At 37.9% G+C, this 23,392-nt stretch overlaps 1 protein-coding gene across 6 annotated transcripts in view; it reads right to left on the bottom strand.

Moving 5' to 3' along the window:
• NABP1 (nucleic acid binding protein 1) overlaps positions 1-23,392 on the bottom strand; it is a 132,098-nt gene that overhangs the window by 23,347 nt on the left and 85,359 nt on the right. For 3 of the 6 annotated variants that reach the window (XR_005127615.2, XR_008553619.1, XR_008553617.1), the window contains 2 exons: positions 16,376-16,471; positions 13,282-13,410 (listed from right to left, as the gene is read on the bottom strand). The gene's annotated coding sequence lies outside the window, so the exon portion shown is untranslated. Of the gene's footprint in view, positions 1-1,996; positions 2,100-2,203; positions 3,329-13,281; positions 13,411-16,375; positions 16,472-23,392 lie in introns of those variants that run through there. The other 3 variants (XR_008553623.1, XR_008553616.1, XR_008553618.1) reach the window with 3 other exon arrangements.

Genomic DNA, 23,392 nt, shown 5'->3' with positions numbered 1-23,392 from the left:
ATAGAACATCAGAGGTATTGAGTGTTTACTGCAGAATAAAAAATCAATGGTTAAACGACTGGATCTAGACTCTGAAGCCCACATACCCTCTGCCACAGGTTAAGTGGCTTCTCAGCCTACAGCACACTGCCTCTCAGATCAAGTGTGTGTTAGCTCTCAGCACAGCGCCCAACGGGAAGTCAGCATTCAGTAAGCACTCTCAATAGTTAAGTCCAGGTAGAGTACCCAAGGGTCTAAGTCAATTATATCAAAGAAAAACATGAGCTTTCTCATATTTCAAATCAATTAAGATTTTGTCAATAGCACAGCAGTTTAGTTCTCACATTGAAAACACAATTATTTCCTCGTTATTTAAATGGAGGAAAAGGACGAACTCTGTGTGGCTTGCTTAGCAGTAGTCCAAGTGCAATCCACTTTATAAAATTCAATCTAAGTAGATATGACTGAAGACTACGAACATTAGCGGAATGAAAAGGGGGTTCCTTTTGCTTTTCTACAAATGACAGTGCTTTGCAAGGCTACCAGTGAGAATAAACAGGAAATAAAATCGCTTTTATTTCCCATGAGAAATGCCACCACAGTTAAAACCTTGGTTGAGAAAACACCGGAGAGAAGCTAAAGAGCGAGAGGAAAACATAATAGTTCTAGAGAATTACCCCTGATATTGAAAGAAAAGGGGAAGGAGAGGATAGGGGAAAACTGCCAGGAAAGTAGGAGGAGAAAGTCTTACTCTTCAGTCCTCTGGGCTTCTCTCTCTACCCACATTCCCTTAGGCATATAAAAGGGTAAATTCAATTATTTCCTCTAGACTAATGCCTCCAGCAATAGGCAAAAATAAATCACCACTCTCCCAAAGATGCCCATGTCCTCATCACTGGACTCTGAGAATAGATTATCTTGAATGACCAAAGGAATTGTTCAGATGTGTGGATGTTCTAGGCGGGCCCAAAGTACTTGGAAGGTTCCCTGTAAGTGAAAGAAGAGCAAGGAGAGTAGCAATCAGAAATATTTGAAAATGCTACATTTCTTGCTCTTAATATGAAGGGAGGAACCCAAAACAAAGGAACGTGGGTGGCATCTAGAAACTGGTAAGGCTAGGAAACATTCTTCTAGAGGCTCTAGAAAGAATGTGCTCTAGTCTACTTAGACCCACTTCAATCTGTAAGAGAGCTATAAGAGAAGAAATTTGTGTTGTTTCAGGCCACTAAGTTTGGGATAATATTTTTACAGCTGTTCTAGGAAGCGAATAAACCTCCCAAATATGCTTCATGAAGTCGAGCTTCTGACCACAAGCTGTTTGCGTCTTCATTTCAGCGCGTCCCTAACACTCTCAAAGCTACATGTGTAAACCTAAAAGTTTCATCTTCTCCCCTACTGTGAATGACCTCCCAGACTGTCCTACATGGTCTATTAGCCTGCATTTCTTCTAGGCTGAAACTTTTTTTTTTTAAAGGAGGTTCTTATATCTTTTTTTTTTAAGATTTATTTTTTATTTATACAATAGTTGGGGTACAGGCCAGAAGCACAGAGGGTGAGAGGATTCACCAGAGACAGAGTGGGGAGCAGAACAGGCAGACGGACTGTAAGCACTGCTGAGGGGAGCAGCAGGCATGACAGGCGAGGTCTGCCATGCCATGTGGGTATCTCCCTGGCTGGCTGGGAATCGAACCTACACTGCAGAGGCTGCAGACAGCTTCACAGTGCTGTGCTCAACCCGCTGCACCACCAGGGAGGCCTCTAGGCTGAAACTTGATGCCTGTGATTCTCCCACTTCCTTCTCCCTCCCTCCAGTCTGTCTCCCCTCTTGTCAACAACTCTAGATAAAAGTCTACCAACTAGCCCTGCTTCTACTCCCCTTGTTATAATCCTAAACAGAATTGTAATTCTTTAAATAATTAAATTCTAATAAAAAATTCAAGTGATTTGCATACAAAAAGGGAATAATGAAGAATGAAAGACAAAGAGAAGAGAAGAGGGAAAGGTACACTTAGCATACCCCTCATTAGCAGGGCTTGATTTAACCATCAGGCAAGAAGGAAGGGGTTTTCCAACAGGCAGTGTGTCTTCATCAGATATCCTGATGGAAGAATCATTCAAATCTAAAAATAAATGTAGTTTCATAGTGAAAAAAAGTGAGGACTGATAGAAAAGTGAGATAAAACAGTTCTCCCAAAAGTATTCCAAAAATGCTGTGGCATTTTACCTTGCTTCAAGCTCCTACTTGGCACACAACTATGCTGTCCCCTGAGCCCCACGTTCGGTTGTGACTATGGCACACTTGGGGATTCTCCATCGTTGTATAGCAGTGTGGAATCAGGCTCCTAGGTTCCCTAGGCTAAAAGTATCCAGCAGGCAGGAGTTAGTTCATGGAAAGGGCAGCTGACCTAGTTAAGATAATATTTCACCCTGTGAAAGATGGTGGGAGAATAAAATATGTCACCAAAAGCTCACTTAGACATAGAAACTCTCTAAAAAGCCAAACTCTTAGAAACCAATAAAGGAGAACAGTTCAGTTTCTAGTGACAGCTTGTCACTTTCCAAGAGAAATGTCCCCTGCTTAGCTCTCTCAGGACACCAGATACCGAGTCTGTCCTGACATGCCCTCCAACTCTGAAGTTACTGGGTTCTGGGTTTTGGAAAACTGTATCTGTGAAGATACATATTCTATTGTGATCCTTTTACTATTTTGTTACTTATGGAAGTCATTCGGTACATGCAGTTTCTTAAGAGGAATGAAAACAAGGCTGATCATCCCCCAAGAATCAATTCTAGTCAGAATCACTGCAGCTAATGTCTAGGCCACTTCTGACTCCGAGGCCCAAGGGAAAGTCTGGAGAGGACTTGCCTGCCAGCATACCTCAAATTATAACCTAACTTAAGCCCACTTTTCTTGACATGGTCATTTGCAGATCTTGAAGCCAAGCAATGTTTTAAACTTTGATTTACAAGTAAATCAGAGCTTTATAAAGTTAGCTGTTGGAAATGCATGCAAATAAGTGTTTTAATAATAAAATGCCTGCCTTTCTCCACTCTCACCCCCTTTCCTTCTTGCTCTTTTCTAGGAAGAAGAAATATGAAGTGGACTAAGAAATGGACCAAATTGTACGTGTCCCTCTCAGGCCCAAAAGAGAGTTTAGTGAGCACAAAAACAAGCATCTAGCAGCATAGCCAAAATTTCAGGACTCATCCTTTCTCAGCGGCTCTCCAGGACATAGTTCACCCCAGCCTGAGATGAGTGTTCTTCTTCGTTTTGCCAACTGAACATCCTCAAGAGATAAACCACCAGCGAAGAATCTGCTAACACTCTGAATACTATATCCAGTGATGTCTGAAAAATAGAATCCACACTCATTATAGGAATTAGAAGAACTCTCTCCTTCTTATAAGAAAATTAAAACCAAAGAAAATATTTCATTAATTGAATCCCATTCAGGAGACATTCTTCCTTGAGAGTATACTTGTGATTGCTTTTATCTCAATCTTCATTTTAATTGTTGAGATTAAAGCCTTGGGGAAAATCAGGACAGCAGAAATAACCATTTCAAAAACAAAAATGTTCACTTGTAGATGAAATGTCTGAAACTAGGGCAGAGAGTGAGTTTGCTTAGAAATAGAAGAAGAGATACTGCAATCAGGCTGAAGCAGGCAGAATGCAAAAATCTCTCGGGACTCACGTTGTGCAAGCTTCTGTGGGGCCATATCCACAAGGCTGTAACAGTCATAGTTAAAGTGCCCAAGAGTGGAGAAGATATAACCTAAACTGAATATTCTACAGAAGCATGACTCTCACATTGGCCTGTGCAAATGGGTCATATAAATAGAAGGAGATATAAATAACTTCAAATTATTCCTTGCGTGGCTGATTCATTTTGTTCAATTTTGGTGAGAAATGTTATATTCCATTTGTATGGGGTTTTGCCCCCTTGAGGGCACAGGGGACTGGTGAAAATTACTGGTCTTCTTTCTCAGTTCCTGACCATTCCCCATCCATGTGGTTTTTGTCCTTTAGTCTAATAATATGGTGTGTTACATTAATTGATATTTTTATTGAAGCAACACTGCATGATAATATCATCTAAGTTGAATTGGAGTATTAGTGGTGAACTCAATGTGGCATACACTTATACACTACATTATAATGTAGTTATTGATATTTTTATGTTAAAAATGTCATATCATGTAGCACATACATTGTTACTTTTTAAGTTAAGGTACATTGAAGTTTGAAATAAGGCTTATTCTATGGATTTAGGGAAATATTCACAGCACCTTAATTTAAGAAAAAAAAAGGAAATGAAAGAAGAAATGGTTGAACTAATCAAATGTCTTGCTTTTTTAAGTAAAACTTAAGAAATGTTCCTGTGTACCACCAAATTTGATGTCACTGGCAAGTAGAATTTCTTCCTGACTCAGAATTTCTACCTTAAATCAAGACTGTGCACCAGACAAATACTCTGCACATAATAGTACAGCCCTGTCTATGATCTTCTATGGAAATTGATTCTAGAACCCACACAGATATAAGCAGGAAGATAAAGCAACATCTCTCCAAATGCAACCAAGTACACTTGAAATGTCAATTATTGAGCAAATACTTCATGATGAGCTGAGTCGTAAATTTACTCAGAGTGCAGTTAGTAGGTACTTAGAAGGGCTCGGGTGTATGAATGCATTTGGGTGACCAGGGTAACATTTTCCAAGCTTTGCTCCAAAGAACAATAGTCCTATTGAAATAATACAGATGTTAAAATTTCCTTTCAGTGGCCATAGAATGCCAGGAAAGTCTCTTTACTATAGGGCTCTACCTTTGCCATGTTAATGTGTGTGGGGACTCTAGGAATAAATCATATTATCCAGCCTTCACCACATTTATTTGACCAAGAAACCACTTCATAGAATACCTATTAGCATCCCATGGGTTTTCTAGAGCTTTAAGTTTGGAAAATACTGCATTTGTATATCTGACAAACCATGGCGGAGTAGTTATAACATAACAGCAAAGACATTTCACTTAACATAACACCTGATGGTCCAGTCATTTTGTCCCAAAAGGCAATATTTCATCTTTTCTTTTTTTTTTGGTCAGTCATATCTATTTATTTTTTAATTTAATTTTAATTTGACAATCGTATCCATATCTACATAACTTTGGGGGTACTTTTCACACCTCATATGTGCACAGGCTCCACTCACCCTCCACCACTGAGCCAGAGAAGCGTCCTCTTCCTCCCCCAGCCCCCCTTCCTCAGTCTGGTAACTGTATATTTTCATAGTGTCTAATTGTTTCTGCTGTGCTTTGCCAATATGTGATCTTTGGTTATTTATATTCCACAATGACTGGATGGTTTCACTCATTTGTTGAATATAAATAATCAAAGAAAACAAATTTGCAAAACACAACAAAAATAATTCTTATACTCTGTGTAAAATGTACTGGTTCCCAGAGGGGGTAGGGAGGGAAGAGGAGATGGGGAACAAGGCAGAGAGGGTGGAGCTTTGGTGGAGGGGGAGGGACACGGACACAGGCTACCTATGAAGTTGTGCTCCCAAAATTATACAGCTATGTAAACAATTGGCATAACAATGGAGTTTGAGAAAATAATCTTTCAAAATCAAAAATAAAAGATTGAGAGACAATCCTAAATCTAAATGTCTTTAGCCCTGTTACCTGTAGAATCACCATCTAAACCCAAGCAGTGGCAACAAATATTTTACTATGGCAACAGCCAAACTTCTAGCAGTCAGAAGTGGTAGGTTTGAGGCAAGTAACAAATAATCGTATTCTGTAACACCATTCTGGAACATTTCTCAACATCCTTTCCTAGCCTGTTCCTCAAGTTTTATGCAATTGTACCTTTCTGGTGCCAGCACTATCTGGCTGTACATTCAATTTTCAGTTTTGTTTCAGGGCCTTGTCATTCCATCGATCAGAACTGTTCCATCTGCTAAAATGCTGACAAATCCAGCTGCTTTGTCACTTCTAATCAATTTCATTAATGTTTCCACGTTCTGTTTCAATTAGAGGTCTATTCTTTGGACTGTTTGATGACTTGATACTACCTACTGTCTGCAGATTAAAAATCAAATTGCAAATTGCTTTGTCCTTGACATTAAAAAATCCTTCCCTCTTTATCAAATCATTTCTATTTAGCACATTTACCCCTCTTACGTTAAATTATACTCTGCCATGCTGTGAAGTAAGGGGTTCAATTGTTATACAAGAAATGGATCCATACCGGGATGTTCTTCTTGACATTCACTTAATCCTTTTGCCCTCACTCAGAATTGAATCTTCTTTTATCTTTTCATTGTGATTTTTTTTCAGCACATTAAACACCCACTTGAAATATTTTTTTTTTTTTAATTCAAGTACCCTTGATTTACATCCTTGCTAGTGTTTTGGAAGTATAGGATAAACTCTCTCAGGTATAGCACAGCAACTGCTGAAGTACCACAGTCCTCAACGATAGTATCCCCCCTTATTCTCACCTCCTGGAGGCTTCAGTTCTATGCTTAGCTTTCAGGGTTTTGTTTTGATGTTTATCTTTGCCCAACCGTTTGTTTGGTTTCTCTATATCCCACATATAAGCGACACAAATATCATTTACTTGGCCATAATCTTCACTCATTTTTTAAAATTTATCAAATACAATACCTCTATGTTGTCTATTGTCTGCAATTCTTTACTTTGAAAATGTTGAAAAGGGCCAGCTGAACAGAGTAATCCTTGTTATTGATCATATTACCTATAAACCCAAGCAATTATGAAATAGACATTTGAAAGCTATTCTTCAAGTAGACTTAATATCTCTCTTTGCGTTCTTGATGTCATGAAAACCAGCCTATGCTTGCTTAATTCTATAAAAAATTACAGATTTTTATTTTTGTAATAAAATTCAGGAATAGCACACAATTTTGACTGTCCTTTCCCATGCTTTGTGTCACAAATGACAGCATGGCGCTTTAGTAGCCTAAAGCAATACAGCAACAGTGCTGTGGGTCACATTTTTAACTTAAATGACAATCTGTAATTGCCTGCAGCCTGCCTTATTTCTGGCCCTGCTGATTTCTTGAGGACCTGTGATAACACAGCTCCAACTTGGCCCTCTAATCTGGCTTGTGCCCTCTTTTGTGTGTTTTTTATATTTTTTCAGGGTTATCAAGACTCACAGTAAAGTAGACAGAGACTACAGCTCTACTTCCTTCTTCAGGGCATTCCAAGGAATTAGATTTCCTTCCAGCCTGCAAGCTTTCATAACTGTCTGCCTTTTCCTGTGGCTGGAAGTGGTAAAGTTTTGAAAAGCAGCAGCTTTACTTCAAATTGAACTGCTTGATGCCACTCTTGAAATCCCCTTTAGCTTTAATCTTTTTTAGACATTTGAAATTTTCAAAATACCAGCTTCCGTATAAGTTCTTTTTTTCCTCCAGTAGAACTGGATGGAATTTGGACTGTATTTAAGAGATGTTGTCATTATTTCATTTCTCTTAGAGATATTTTCTTCATTAAATGTTAACAGTGAACATACATGGTCCAGTTATTCAACAAATATGTGTTAAGTGACCATTATGTATTAAGTGCTACCTTAGAAGATACTAGCTTTCAACAGGAAACAAAGCAGATGTTGTCACTGTCCTCCAGAGGAGTTTATGACCTGGTGCAGGCATACAACAGCCCGAGAGTAGACGTGATTGCTAGGGGGGAAGGGCTATGATATCAACCAGAAACAAGAAATCATGATGAAGTTAGAGGCAGCATAGCATGGTGGTAAAGAGAATGCTCACAAGAGCCAAGAGGTCTGGTTCAAATCCTGCTCTGTCATTTATTAGCTATGACCTTGGGGAAGCTACTTAACCTCACTGTGCCTCATTTGTCTTGTCATAAGTTGAAGGTTGTAACAGTTCTACCTCAATGGTTTGTTGTGAAGATCAAATAAGTCAATGTCACAAAGCATTTCAAAGGCACTACAGGAGCATTTATAAAATTAAAAATAAATAACAGATTATAGGAAAGCACTATGATGAAGAAAGTATATATTGGTCTAAGAGCTCACTGCAGGTGTACCAAAACTAGTCTAGGAGGAATCATGGAAGGCTTCTTAGAAGAAGTGAGATCTGCAGTAGGAGTATAGTAGCCACAGATGGATGAAAGCAAAGAGATCAGAGTGAGTAAATGACACCTAAAATGTCCATTAAAGACAACTGAAAATAAGAGGGTAGCAGTTAAGGGCTAACTTCTAAAAGTTTGGTCTTTAAAACCAGAAATCCAGAGGTCAAGAGGACATATAAGTAAAAATTATGTATAAAGTTATAAACATTCCAGATTAGGCAGGATATTCCAAAATGCTAAAATTCAGAAAACTCCTTAGCTACCTGATAGAGTAAATATCAAGCCAACAAAAGAAAGTGTTTTACTTCCATATTTAAGTTTATGAAACTAAACTCCCAATGAGGTGACACAAATTATAAAGCAAGCAGCATCTTTTTGGGAAAATCTTGAATCTTCTGGAGCAACTTCCCTAATTCTAAAGCAGGTACCCCCTCCTGAAGCCTCACAAAGCAAATCAAGACAAGATGAAGCAAACAAACAAAAGTCCTCTGTGTAGTGTGAATAGGGGTTTATATTTAGTTCATAACTCTTTATCAAGCTGTAGCTAGTTCCAGGAACTGAACAGAACTTCCTCATTCATGAAATCTGTAAATGAGTGATGATGGCTTAAATGCTGCCTGTCCAATCAGTGACCTAAAATAGACTTCATGTTCAACCCCAGGATATTATTCTATTTTCATGAGGTAGAATCATGAAATTGCCATTTTTTGTAAGACAAAAATGATTGAATCCCAGAAGTTTCATATGGCTAAAACTAATTCTGTAATGTGAAAGTTTTAGTTTGTTGTGATAATTTACTAAGAGATAAATCAAAGGATGGCAATGGAGTTTCAACTTCTCAAGTCATACAAAACTGAGTACTTATTTGTGAAAGTTTCTTTACACATGTGTTCCAGTTGCTGTAAAATCTGTCTGCTCCTACAGAGTCAAAAATGTGCATTTTTATAAATCTGACCCATTCCTACCATTTCTTTTCTCTGAAGTACAGAGAACAAGTCTTTTCCCCTCCCACCAGAATGTCCTGAACATCCCACGCATTTTCTAGTCTTCCCCACTGCATGTCATCAACACATCTGATTAGTATGTCTCCCATACTTTAACTTGAATCTGAGAAACAGCAGTCTGTGGGCAGTATTTCATCTTGTTAAGATTCAACTTACACATGGAGGCACTTTGTCCACACAGCTTCCCGTACATACTCCTTAGCTCTGAGATACCATACTCAGATGTATGTGATTATTAGAAAAAGATTTGGTGTCATTTTATGGAAAGACATTATTGGTCTCAGGGCTCTAAGTCTGTGATGACATTGTTTTAGTTCTGTGTCACCATTTCTGTCATGCAAGTGGTGACACAGTGGTGGGGGAGAAGTAATCATTGTGAATGAACACTTTCAGCAGCAAACAATAGAAAGCAAATCAGAGAGGCTAGACAATAAAGACTAAGTTATTTTGCAAATCAAGACGTGAAGGTCAGTGTTTCAGGATACCCCATTGGTACCCAATGAGGGAAAGTGTCTCTTCTTTTGTTTCCTTCTCATCATCAGAGGATAGTTGCAGCAGCTCCAACAGAGCTAACCTGGCTTGACAGCAACCAGAAAAGGTAGCAAGAAAATAGAGGTGGAAGAGAAGAAAAATAAAGTCTTCTTTTTCCTGCCTAGATGGCTTCTTATCAGAAAGTGCATACCTTCCCAGATATCTTCACAGTTTATTGATCAAAATGATCACACACCTCTATCCTATAGCAGTGCTTCTCAAAGTATGGGCCTTGGGTCGTAAGCATCAGTATCACCTGGGAACTTGGTTAAAAATATAAATTCTCAAGTCCCATCCCAGACTTATTAAATGAAACTCCAGAGTTAGGGTTCAGGACACTGGTTTGTAACAATTTCGCCCCATGATTTTGTTTCATGCTAAGGTTTGAGAGACACGGCCCCAATCACAGGAAAAGCAGATCATTTACCCATCATTATTCACCCGCTGCTACTGGGCACATGCAGGTAGAATTAAAATTGGGATTCTGAAGGCAGAAAGGAAGAAAAGAGAGCAGGGGTGAGGAGTGGAAATGGGGAAAAAAGAGGAGATGAAATAGGAGCAAGGAGATCCCAATTTTAATGGAAATGAGTAGTAGGTCCCTTAGAGAATATTACTTGAGAAGCATCTAAAATTATTGATTTTTGCAGTTTAGAGGGAGCCAATACAACTAATAAAAAAACTGGAGGAAATCAGTTTTCTAATGAAAACTAGACTTGATTATTCTACTTCAAATGTAATTTAGGAGAGTGATAAGTACTATACCATGCATGTTTGCCAAGAAATTATACACATTGCAAAAATCAGTAGTTAATTAGAACTCCAGTAAAGTGCCAGATTTCATAGGGAGTGTGAGATGGGGTAAAGAACGTCGTTTAGCAAAAATGCAAATTAGCGGGTTTGCATCGCTTCCACTTTTGAAGAACTGACTTTACATCTGCAAAACAGTATCAGTAAATAATGTGCAAAGTTTAGTTTCTAACCATCTATATTCACTGCGCCCATATAGTTGGCACTAGGAACACATGGCTACTGGACACCTGAATCAGCTGTTATTGCTATCTCAGCTGTGAGATAGATCATAAATAATTTTTATCAATAACATGTTGAAATAATAATATTGTGATATATTGGGTTAACTAAGGTATACTGTTAAAATTAATTTCACCTTTTTTCTTTTTCCTTTTCCTGTGCAACAACTAAAACATTGAAAATTACATTTGTGGCTTGCTTTATATTTCTATTAAATAACACAGGTATTTTATATCTTTAATGTAGTAGTAAATCTACTTCAGTGGAACTCAAGAAACTTTTTCAAATACTCATCAGACAAGTCAAAAAGATATAAGTGGAATCGGTAGCTATCTGTGACAGAAGAACTAAGAGTTTCTGGTCTGAAAACATTCCTAACCACAAGTTCTTTATTACTGCCAAGAGTTAATATCTTCAAATTAACCACATTTTCTTTAAGAACCTTCACTTAATATGTCAATGGACTCAGGAGAGAACTAAGATATTAAATACACCTAACCAGGGGATGGAAAAAGATTTTCCAAGATCTTTAATTTCCATTTCTTCTCTTCCCTAAAAAAATTTCATCTGCTCAAGACAAAGATGCTGACCCAGGTCCACATTTCACTTCTCCTTTTCTAATAACTCTCCAACCACATTGAAATAAATAAATAACATTGTTATCGAAATAACAATGTTAAGGAAACTCTTATCTCAGCCATGCATAAATATGCAGTGATATGGTAGAAGACACCAAAGCAGATGCAGAGAGCCATTGTGTGAATGGACTGGATTATTTAATAACATAATCTTATTGTGGAGGAAGGATTGTAAAAAAATGCCTTTGAGATAGTTTCTTAGCTTTTTAATTGTTGTTTCTTTCTAGTGGTCTTTGTAAGAGTGTAGAAGCATTCCTTCTTTGATAATGTTAAATTTGTAAGTTTCAGGTGACATGTGAAACCTTTTTTAAGATTTTTTTCAAAAGTTTTGAAAAGCCATTAGCCAGGATCATGGTGTAATAAGACATAACATTTTTTTCCTTTAAAAAATTTTAGTGTGTGTGTAGAGTTAAGAAGCTGTTGTACATTTATAAGTTAATAAAATAATTCTAAAGGAAAATAATTTAAAAATAAAATTAAATAAATAAATAAAAAGTCATACCTCTCACCCTTTAGAAATATCACGATGGAATGTTCCTGGGGATGGCAGTAGGGGGCTATCTTTTAAGAGTGGATCGAATTGGTGTTTACGTTGTGAGTGGTTTTATGAATGGATAAGAAATTCTTTTGCAAGTTATTCAGGTAGAATTTGTTTTTTCCAACAAAATTATAGGAACAGTCAGATCCAGTTTCCCACTGATAATCTATTTTTAAAAGCTTTTAAAAAGAAATCACTAAGGAAAAAAAAGAAATCACTAGGTAATTTTTTGCATACAGTTTAGAAGCTCAAAAAAATGAGTGACATTGTCATAACAACATTCTTCTCAGGGCTGATCTCTTTATTTATGTGAACAAGGTTTGTAAGCATTTACATCTATAAAAATGAAAAATGGGATGCCATTGAAGCTGAATCCTGTTTCATTTTATTGATAGGTATTATACATTAAAGGATACTAAGTTATCTGATTTTTTTAAAGCCCTATACATCTCATTGAGAAAGTGAGTATAACAAAATTATACTTTTTAAGTATAACAGTTACCAAAATTTGTAATATATTTATTTCACATCCCTGCTAATCATATTTTTTATGGTGATATAGCTGGGAAGGGGGTAATTTTTTTTTTTTTAATTTTTTTTTTTTAAAGGGGCATGTATTTTTATTTATTTATTTATTTGTTTGTTTGTTTGTACATGCACTGGGTACAGTCAGAAGCGCGGGAGGGTGAGAGAATTCACCAGAGCCAGAGCAGGGAGCAGAGCAGGCAGAAGGACCGAAGTACACTGCTGAGGGCGGCAGGAGAGGTCTGCGCCATGTGGGACCCTCCTCTGGTGGCCGGGAGCAGCCGGGGATCGAACCGGCGCCAGAGGGCCGCGGGCAGCTTCGCAACCCAGCGCTCAACCGCTGCGCCACCGGGGAGGCCCTAGGGGGTAATTTTTAACTCGGAGAGCGTGATGGGAATTTTTTTTAATGTTAAGTTTCTATTGGTAAACATACTTCTGTTGCAGAGAAATGACCCATAAGCCTATAGTTCTATGAGAGAAATAGAGTAGAAACAGGTGTTCAAGAAGAAAATCAAATAATGTAGAATATCTAACTGCTAAAAGAGGACTTGTTCATCTATTTCTTAAGTGGATAATGGTAAGTAGGTATCAAATCCCAGTCTGGTTTCACAGGGCTCATGCAATAATTGATTAGCTTTATTTTAAAATGTCAATATTTGCAATACATAGAAAATTACAGTATTTGAAGCTATTTAAAGTTATAATGAAACATACCAGAGGTTGACCTAAAAATGTCCAAAGTGAAACAGAATTCAACATTATGTTTGAGAGTATGTGAGGAAAAGGTTGAAGACCACTTGAAGTCAACTCTGCCAGAATCAAGAACATAGAGAGATCCACCCACCCAAGAAAGGGACTTCAGAATCTCTGGGAACACCCTCCCCTGCTGCCCACCCTCAGGCTACTCACATGAGCCAGCACCCGGAACCACCACAAGCTCCACTCACTTTTCCTCTCACATTCTGTCCTTTAGAACAGAAGCACTCTGGGAAAGCAGACAGGCCCAGATTCAAGACAGCAAGACAGAGAAGCTGAGAGCTGAAAGATGAGAAATAAGAGGTAAAAAGCAGGAAACAAAGGCCATTAAAAGTCATCACAATTCGATTGTGCTAGAGGACAGCCCCACCTCTTAACAATAACAATGGAGTTGTTACTGGTGACTCTTCACAAATGTATTTGTCCTTTTATTTTTTGTATTATTGCAATATTTTCCAAAGTAAATATTCAATAAATGTCATTGAACGAATTCATTCTTGTTGCTTATCTGATAATGAAACATCTTTCATGCATAATAATTCTTCTCGGTTTTGCGCCGGTTCTTTCTCCAAGGACGCGGGCGTAGATACTGCCTTCTATTTGACAGAGAATGCCTCCTACTTTGCTAGAGAATATTTCATTTTTGAAGTCCTCCATGATGCTTCTCATACATACAGTTTCATCCACCCTGTTTTTTTTTTAAATCTGCCTTGTAAGTAGTAAATTACGTGCATACTTGCTTTCCTCTGACATCACTGGGTTCTGACACTCCATAGGTAATTGATATTGTTGTTTGGATGCCTTGGCTGTTGACATTTGTGGCGATTCCTTTAAATAGTAGTTCACCTGTGGGTACTGAATAATTCTACACAACCTTCAAAGGCTGTCAGAAGCTGCTTTCTTGAAATTTTATCATTTCATGAACAATCATGAAATCCTTGGTACAGTCACAGGTTTCTTTATGTTTATTGTTTTAGAAGCCATTCCCAATTTGACAAGCTATGGTATACATTTTCTCTGAATGTTTTCTTTCAGTTCATATAAGCACAATGCTGTAGACAGCAGGCAAAATATTCCCTCACTAGAGGAAAACAATTTATAGTGAAATATATTTTATTGATTTCATGCAACATTTTTCAAGTCAAGAAAAAATAGGGATCCCTGAAAGCAGAGAGCATATTCCTTCTCATCATCACAACCTTCAGCTAGGCAAATGCTTTAATGAAACCATTGGATCTAGCTGCATGAACTTGTCCTATTGAAGGTGCCCCCAAATCATTAAGCAAAATCTCTGAGGCACAAGTGACATGTTTATCCTTTCTCTGACTAACTGACAGGAGTCACTGCATTGATTGACCCCAAAGTCCATTCTTTGGGGCCCTTCACTTTTCACATGAATGACTGCTACGTTCAAGGCTCCTCAAAACTTTTCAGCAGCTACAATAATTTGGGAATAATATCAAGCTATTGACCCTGTCCAGCTTTTGTCTCCAAAGGTTCGCATTTCTTGCTGGGCTTTACCATGAAATAAATTAGAAATCTGGGCAAACTATTTAATCATGTAGAAGTGACAGATTCATTGACTTTCACTTTCTGAATTCTCTACATTAAAATGTCCCCAAACCTAATTGAGCTTATTTCTCTGCTCTCATAGCCCCAGCCCCTTGAGGTGTAGCCCCTCACCCATGCTTTAGATGCCCCCCTTATGATGCCTCCCTCACAAGCACTCACTAGGTCTTTGTGACAATTGTTGACAGGTCTCCTTGCCTTGGGTTTTTATCTCTAATTTGTTCTCCTCCTTACAACTTGCCTGTATTATCTCAGAAAGCATAGCTCTGATTTTATCATTTCCTTTCTCAATAACTTTTAAAAGCTCCTGATTCCACACAGAACCAAACAAAACTTCCTCAGCTGGCTCTCAAGTGACTCAAATGCCACGTCCCCAACTTGTCAGCTTCAACATGTATAAAGTGCCTCATTTCCTAAGCATTTATGTAAATACCGAGGTTATCAAAACTAACAAAAAATATGGAGCATTTATTGGAATTAAGAGGGAGAAAATAATAAAATGTGTTTCTCTCCAAGAACATTGTCATCTACCTGAGAGACAAGTACGTAAACAAATCCTAATGGAGAGACTAATTCAATTCTATACCTAACGCCCACACGCAGGTGACTGGTTTGTCATCAACACACCTCAGAGGTAAACAACTTGCAGGCCTCCCTGGTGGCACAAGGGGTTAAGACACAACCTATGAAGCTATCGGCAGCCACTGCAGCATGAGTTTGATCCACAGCCAGGGAGCTACCCACATGGTGCAGCAGATCTCTCCTGTCTCACCCACTGCTCCCCTCAGCAGTGTACTTCAGTCAGTCTGCCTGTTCTGTTCCCCACTCTGTCTCTGGTGATCCGCTCACCCCTCACACCTCTGGCCTGTACCCCAGATCTTGTATGCATAAATAAAAATAAAATCTTTTTAAAAATTATTTTAAAAAAGTAAACAACTTGCTACCTCTACACTTTTGTTCACCTAGTTCTCTTCATCCTGTAACCTTTGCTGTCCACACCCTTTCTGTGGGTTCATGTCCTTCCAGCTGTTATCAATCCAACCTACTCTAGACAGCTCTTTCAGAGTTACCCAGGTAGTCTAATTCTCCTTTCCTCATTGTGTATTTACTTTCATTCAATACATATATTTTACTGCTGCTTATCTAGGCAGTCTTCTTACTAAATTTGGAAGACTTAAAGACAGGAATTATATCTTTTTTTCTCCCCTGTATATCTCCCAAGCTTCCCAGGGCCTTACATATAAATAATCCCCAAGAAATATTTGATAATCTGCTTTAGAATGCTTCAGAATAGGAATGCTTTAAAATAGTAAATGTTTTAGAATAGGATCATGACACAGCTGTGCTTGACATATTAAATGGAAATGCTACGTCATTGTTCTCAATGTCATATTAAGATTTGGATTCAATTCCGACTAAAGTTTTTTATAGAATCTCTAACCAAGTTGTAAGGCAGTTTTCTTTTAGCCAACAATATAATGTAGGGAAAGAAAGGCTATGTCCCTTTTCCCCAACTTCTCCAGAAACTGCCAACTTCCTTAGCTATGACTTTCTCAGATGAGTCTCATCCAAATGGTGATGCTGGAGCCATGGTAGATGCTGAACAACAAAGAAGTCACAATTCCAAGGATTGGTTGGAAAAAAAAAAGAAGAAGAAAAGCTCTCATTAAATACTTACTAATTAAATGGCTTGGGTAAATTCCAGGTTTCTGAACTGTTACCAACTTCTGCTTTGTATAGAAGTATTCTGGGCTTCATAATACAGATACTATGCCTGTGCAATGACAAATAGCCATCAATTAAGGTTTTTTAATCAATTCTCAAATCCATTGGAGAGAAAAATCAATCAGCGTGTTTTTAATCTCACATAGACAATGTAGTTGACTAACTTTATTTTCTGCTCTTCAACTCAGTATTTTGTTGTCTTCTAGAGAGGAAACTTTTTTTTTGGGGGGGGGCGGGCAGGTACCTACATGGTGTAAAGTCACCATGATAAATTCTCTGGTGGATACAAGAAATCTTAAGGAATTCAGGCTAAGTTCTTCATTTTTTCATTTATTCAGTCTTTGGTAAGGAAAAATAAATATATGAAAAATGGTTAATTCATGTTAGTCAAATATTATAATAATAGAAAGAGGCCAGAAAAGAGTATCTGGCTCATTCATTTCTAAATAGTGTCCTTAATAGCAGCTGTCTATTCATCTGATATGAAGATCATGAAGATAGCAATGATCCAGCAGCTCGGGCAAAGGGCGAGTGGGAAACCCAGCTTGAAGAAGAATTTTAATTGGGAAACTAATAAAGAAGAGTTGAAAATAAGCTTGTACCTATAATCCCTCAAAATGAAGTCACAGATTTCTAAAGACCTATATCACTTTACAATTATATAACCCCTATAATGTCTGGAAAGACAGGAACGCATGGTCTATTACCAGAAAGAACACAGCTGCAGCATAAGAGCATCACAAATACCCAGAATCCCGATGATGGGAGGCAAAAAATTTCTTAACTTTTTTCATCCAGTGACCAGCAGAAACACAACCCACCTCACCAAATATCCTTCTTTCTTCTCCCTGTTCTTTCTTTCCCCCAATTTTCACAGTCTTTTCTGTCCTTATTCCCTCTCCATTGGGTCCCAGGTTTCAAAGCATTGGGTTAGCTTTCTGGCTCCACTATAGATTATGGAAGCAGAGCTTTCTAGGGGTTGCTGAAGAAAACTTCATTCCCAAAGCTGCAAAGTGGGAGTCCCCAAACTGAAACAAACCTGTGTACTCTGGCCGGTGTAATACATTCATTTCTTTCAGTTTATTGTCATCTTTCACAAATTAGGGAGTTTCCAAATTCATCCTTTAAAAACTAGAATTTCCATGGGTCTCCCTGGTGGCTCAGAGGTTAAGTCAATACCCAGGCAGGGAGCTGACCCACATGGCACAGCAGACCTCTCCTGTCTCACCCTCTGTTCCCCTCAGCAGTGTATTTCAGTAGATCTACCTGTTCTGCTCCCCACTCTGTCTCTCCAATATTAAGACTCCCAGACTCCTCAGACGAGATCACTTATGAGACAAACGAAACTTTGTTTTATTACTATTAACAACCTCTCATAGTACATTATGTGCTGATTGTGCTTTTGAAAAAAATACCTGTGTCTCTACCATGTCTTCCTGAAGACCTTCCTGAGGAGAGGAAATTTCATTCTATGACAATTATGAAGGAGACAATTTTTAAAGACACATTTATTTGTCGAATTACTAGATTATCACAGAAGTAGTTATATAATGTATGAATCAATTACTGTATGTTGAAAAAATTATCTTTCACAGGAAAAAATAAAGTATAGACACTAAAAAAATTTAAATCTATAAATACTTTTACTCTTCTTTCTGCCTCCAGAATAAACTTTTCAAATCTTCAAGCTAGGAGGGTACAAAAGCCTTCATTTTATGACTTCCTGTCTTTCCAGAATTAGCTCCTATCTCCACTGCTACCACCCTAGTTTAAGGAAGCACCATCTGTTGCCTGTTTGCTGCAAGAAACTCCAAGAGATTTCCCTAATTTCTGTTGTATCCCTCCCTATTCCTCAGTCCATTCTGCACACAGTTGAGTTAGTGTCTTTTTAAAATGCCGTTCACACATCACACTCTGCATAAATCTCCCCAATAGCATGATGTTGCATTTGGAATAAACCCCAAGAAAACTGCTGTAATCCTTAAATCCCTATGGGATCTTGATTCTGTTCGTCCCTCTAACCTCAGCTGGTGTCATTCTCAGCACTGATCATGACTCTTAAGCCACAGTGGTCTTTTTGATCAAACAATCCTGTCTTATTAGTGTGTTTACAGTTCCCTCTCCCCAGGTCTTCAAAAAACTGGATTCTTCTATTATTTTGGTTTCACACAAAATTTCACCTCTTCAGAGAAGTCTTAGCCATCCTAAAATAACTTCTCCTCCCAGTCCTGTCGCTTGTCACTACATTATTTTATTTTTATTTTATAGCATTGTTCATTGTTTTATCTTATTTGCTTGTGTATATCTGTCTTCACCCACTAATGTGCATACTCCATTGAGGTTAGGTGCTTAGTGGGTTTGTTCAGCTTTATATCTCCAGGGCCTAGAGGATCCCAAGGCACATAACAGGTGCTCACTGTGTAAAGTTTGCCCTGACACCTTGTTCATCAAACTAGATAATGTCCCTTACCCTGTCCCATCTCCTCACATTTACGTATGCTATGTTTTTAGTTAAAACTTCCCTTTGCCAATACCTAAATTCTAGCTGCCATTCAATATCCAACTTGAAAATCTTTTAATTCATGAAAACTTGCTAAACTTTCAAACTAACTTTGCCACCACCCTCCTCCAAATCATTCTGGAACTCATCCTATCTTTTTTGATATGCCATTTAGGAAATTTTTTTTTCATTATCCACTATCATCTTACCCCTTATCATTATTTCCTTAATGACTAGAAATGTGTCTCGTTCATCTTTGTACCTTTAACACCTAGGACAGTGGTTCATCTTACATTGAGTATCCACTCAACACAAGTTATATAAATAAGGGCCTCCCTGGTAGGCTAGGGATTAAGTCTCAGCACTGTCAACACTATGGCTTGAGTTTGATCCCCGGCCAGGGAACTATTCCACACATGATGCAGAAGACCTCTCCTGTCTCACCCACTGCTGCCCTCAGCAGTGTATTTCAGTAAATCTGCCTGTTTTGCTGCCCACTCTGTCTCTTGTGAATCCTATTACCCCCCTATCTCTGGCCTGTACCCTAGTTCTTCTACACAAAAATAAATAAAATCTTTTAAAAAATTGAATAAATAATGTAGCTATGAATTTCTACTGCTAGAAATGTTATCATATAAGAAATAAAAAATAATAACCGCAACCTCAGGATCTTTTTCAAGCAAATGGACACTCCCCAACTGTTTCTAAGAAGACTGGAGATATGAATAATTCCCTTCAGATTTTCCTACCATTGACTTTACTCCCCTTATTTTTAATTTTGCATGCTTTGGAAGCCAATGAGTTCTGTGATCCAGGTCCAATAAAGAAATTGTTTTTTTGGAGCTAGAAAAATTAGCAAGTGACTCATTGAAATGTCATTAAAACAAAAAGTCACAGAGCTGCCTCAATGGAGGGACTACAGCAAGTCACTGAACTAAATCAGCTGAGGTATATTGAAGTAGTTAGTCAAAGATCTTCATTTTATCTTGGCACTAGAAAAAAATACATGGAGCACAATATCCAGATGGCAAGTGGACAATATTACTATCATTTTCAAGTGGGAAAAAATATGATTTGGTTTCAACAAAAATAAGAGAAATAATGGGGAGAGGGAATAGTTTATATAACTTTGACCTCAAACCATAACCTACATGTCACATATTATAGAAAACATAAAACATAGATTAGTCTCAGGTACTTAATTCTTTATTTAATAGTAGCAACCACTAAATCACAAAGTGCTTAGCATATGTCAAGCACAGATCTAAGTCCTTAGATCTATGATAGATATGCACCAACTCACTCAAACAGTATAACAACCTTATACGTATATTGCTATTATTATAGCATTATTATTTTAGGCTTGTCAACATATATTATATTAAAAATAAATATTAACATAGTACCACCATCCATGTTTAATGAGTAAGGAAATGTACAGAAAGGTTTCGGGTCTTGCCCCAGGTCACCCAGCTGGTAGATGGTAGTTCAGAGGTGTGAAGCCAGTCAGTCCAGGTCCAGAATTCACAACCCTAGATTCCACTGCCCTTCCTTTCCAGTCTGTTCTTTAATTTTTCTAAAATATCTCACTCATACAAAGCAATATTAAACTCTTTTACAATCAGGATAGTGGATTTGCTTAACACATGAAAGAAAATCTTAGATTTCCATAGATGGTAGAAAATGTCTTTCTCTCCCAACTCATGACCTCATTGGAACTGCACTCAACAGGGAACCTCAGAACCTGAATCACTTGAGAACATTCTAAAACCAGAGGATGGCACATATACCCAGGTCTCCCCATAATCTTACTCTGACCAACTTCCCAGCAGTTTAGGAAGAACTTGTCTGAGTATGTACAGAGCTCAGTAAAATCATTCGTCTTCCATTATCCAGAATAAAAAGTAAAATTAAGCCTACTAAAAAAGATTTTCAGAAGAAAAAACATGTTGTATTTAAAAGAAACTGCATTTCTACTGGAAGACTGTTTCTTTGGCAATGAGAGAGCTGCTGGCTTCAGTACGGTGGGTCTTTCATTTCAGTGTAGTGGGGTAGCTGCAAAGACAAGGTCTTGGCCTTTCAGAGGCAGTTTTGCACAAAAGAACACTATCGGGCCAGTTCAAGGGCTCCTGCAGACTCCCCCTCTGTCCGGCCCTTTCTTCCTTGCCAGCCCTTCTCCATTTTTATTAAGCCTCCCCACACACTCTGATCTTTGCTCTGGCCCACTGGTGACCTCATTTCCCTGCACCCTCTTCTTGTTTCTGACTTCAATCCTCCAGCTCCTCATTTTCCCTGCTCTCCTCCTCAGCATAAGCAAGGGCAAGGTCCTTTAAAACACACTTTGACACGCGTTTTATCTTCTTTTCTCTGATCAAAAACAAAAACGGGTTTTGCTGTTTCTGTCAGGCCTTTCAACCACTCCTTTCTTTAAAAAAGTAAGAGTAAAAACGTCTATGGAGCCGACTCCTCCCCAGTAAAGTTTTCAGCTGTATGTAAATCACCAAGAAATATTTTCTTCAGCTTAAGAATTTAATAAAATATAAATAGCTAAATTTTTTAGATTAAATTTTATTACTCCAAGAGAATATGAAAATTCCAAGTAACAACTCAAGAGAAAAGAAAAATGAGAAAAGCCAGTATTTTTTCAATTATTCCAAAGAAGTGCATATCAAAGTCACTTTGATTTATAAACTTCAAAGACACACAGATTCCATTTATTGAAGGGCCAAACAGTCTGTAATATTGATAAAACCATCCAGTTATTCTTTAGAACAGATTAACCCTGGATTTTAACTACCCTACAATGTCTTAGCATGAATTTATTAGTTCATATTTGTCATCAGTTCCTTTGCTCTTGGATATTATATGCTAACTAATGGAATAGACCAATTTTTCTCATTGATTTGAATATATCATTCTGAGATGAGACTATAGCTCATTATATTTCCCCAAACTTCTACCAGGGTAACTATATTTTGTTCAATTTTATGCATGCATTTGGGTTAGTATAGCTAATATATTTTAGAGAAAAAAACAAAATTTGCTCCTATATTTAAACTTCTGTTCAATTCCTTTATGCCTTTCCCTTCCTAACTTTAAGGATAAACTGATGTTTATTTCACATAAAAATTTTAGTGGCATTATTATTACCACAATATTTTTCACTTGGCCCTACTTCCCTTTATTCCAGCATACATGCTTCTCCTTTTGCATCCCCAACAAAACATATTATTTTATACCTACTGGATTCAGAGCCCACATAACACCTCCCACCCCTGTAGCTTATATAGCTTGAATTTACTCTCCAACGCTGTGTTTTAGCTCCACAGAACTCATTCTTCTGCTTTTCTCTAGTGATGAACTCCTCCAAGTCTTTGGTTCTGATCCAACCTCCCTCTATATCCCCTACTCCTCCACCACTAGTTTCACATTTCCATCCACCTAGAGAAACCTCTAAGTGAATATCTTGTCATAAATTCAAATTCAAGAAGCCCAAATTTTAATACATCATATTTCTTCTCAAAATAGCATCATTTCACAATGCAATTTCAAGTATTTAAGAATCGAAACTGAGAGATGTCTTTTTTGTCTTTCTTTGACTTTCCATCTATTATCTTTCAGAATCACCCTTTCATTTGTATCCCAGCAGTTACTAAGTTCATTCCTTTAATACCACTTAAATCAACTACTATATATTCCTCCCTGATGGGTGGTCAAATCTTTCCCCTCCAATCCACCCTGAATAATATTGCCAGGCTAATCATGAAAAAAAAAAAAGAGAGAGATAGAGAGAGAGACTTTCATTGGGTTGTCCCCTACTCAAGAACCTTCAAATGTTCCTTACTGCACTAAAGCAGCAACTCTACTGACTTGTAAAAATTCTCAGTAAACTTGTATGCTCTGGACATAATCACCTAATTCTCTATTCACCTTCAATCTACACTTTCCATCTCCTTTAGCCTCTCCTACAAGGGTCTCCAAACCAGTCAGTTTTACTGCTGACCCCTTTTTATTTCCCTTCTTTTGCTTTTTTTTAAAATATGTATTTTTTATATTCATTTATACAAGAACTGGGGTATAGGCCAGAAGTGTGGCAGGGTGAGAGAATTTACCAGAGACAGAGTGGGGAGCAGAACAGGCAGATGAATGGAAAACACTGCTGAGGGGAGCAGCGGGCAAGACAGGAGAGGTCTGCCGCGCCATGAAGGTATCTCCCTGGCCCGCTGGGGGAATTGAACCTGTGCTGCAGAGGCTGCAGTCAGCTTCACAGTGCTGCGCTCAACCTGTTGTGCCACCGGGGAGGCCCTATATTTTCCTTCTTTCAAACCCAGCTTACATTCTGCTTTTTGAGAATATCTTTGCTATTTCTCCAAATCTGACTTCCATCTTTCCTTTTTGAATGGCTACAAGAAACCTTAAGTTGGCTTTTGCAACTAAAAGCTCAAAAATGTCACAACTTGTTTTGCACGT

The sequence above is a fragment of the Talpa occidentalis genome, unplaced genomic scaffold, assembly GCF_014898055.3.
Source record: "Talpa occidentalis isolate TD23 unplaced genomic scaffold, MPIMG_talOcc4v2.1 talOcc4.3, whole genome shotgun sequence".
NCBI classification, from domain to species: Eukaryota; Metazoa; Chordata; class Mammalia; order Eulipotyphla; family Talpidae; genus Talpa; species Talpa occidentalis.
The sequence above is the reverse complement of the archived record's forward strand: the minus strand, read 5'-3'. Positions and strand labels throughout refer to the sequence as shown.